This window comes from Mauremys mutica, chromosome 1, assembly GCF_020497125.1.
Source record: "Mauremys mutica isolate MM-2020 ecotype Southern chromosome 1, ASM2049712v1, whole genome shotgun sequence".
NCBI lineage: Eukaryota > Metazoa > Chordata > Testudines > Geoemydidae > Mauremys > Mauremys mutica.
The window spans coordinates 208,062,399-208,063,109 of record NC_059072.1 but is presented as its reverse complement, the minus strand read 5'-3'; the positions used below and the strand labels follow the sequence as shown (position 1 = coordinate 208,063,109).

At 47.1% G+C, this 711-nt stretch overlaps 1 non-coding gene across 1 annotated transcript; it reads left to right on the top strand.

The window, feature by feature from the left end:
- Window positions 1-285: 285 nt before the first annotated feature.
- Window positions 286-358, top strand: TRNAK-UUU. The gene has a single exon. It is a non-coding gene; the product is annotated as a tRNA-Lys (tRNA).
- The last annotated feature ends 353 nt before the right edge of the window (window positions 359-711 follow it).

Below are 711 nucleotides of genomic sequence, written 5' to 3'. Positions count from 1 at the left end.
TTAACCAATGGAACAATTTAGTAAGGGGTGGGGTGGATTCTTCATCACTGGCAATTTTAAAATCAAGAATGGATTGAGGGCCCAAAGGTTTCCATTTGGAGAACATGGACTTCTTCCTTGGCAGTTCATATGAGCATTGAAATGAATATTGTGATGAGTGGGGCCTGAACGAAGGCTGAGGACTATACTTTCTTTTCTGCCCAGCTGTGTAGATTCTGAGTGATCCAAGAGTAGCCCTGGAATCTTGAAGTGTGGAGGGAAGCATCCATCTTTTCCACAAAGTGAGCCTGGCTAGCTCAGTTGGCAGAGCATCAGACTTTTAATCTGAGGGTCCAGGGTTCAAGTCCCTGGTCAAGTGATAAACTTCTTTGGGGGAGGGATAGTTCAGTGGTTTGAGCATTGGCCTGCTAAACCCAGGGTTGTGAGTTCAATCCTTGAGGGGGCCATTTAGGGATTGATCCTGCTTTGAGCAGGGGGTTGGACTAGATGATCTCCTGAGGCCCCTTCCAACCCTAATAATCTGTGAATCTGTGAAAGAGCTTTGTTGAGCTTCCCTTCAAAAGGGAAGATCCTCCATGGTTGTTTGCACTTCTTTGGAGAAACCGGACACGTGCAGTCAAGCAGCTCATCTAATCACAATGACCCTGGAGATGGAACGTGTCACTGGGTCAGCTGCACTGAGTGCAGACTCGAGTGATGTCTTTGCCACTA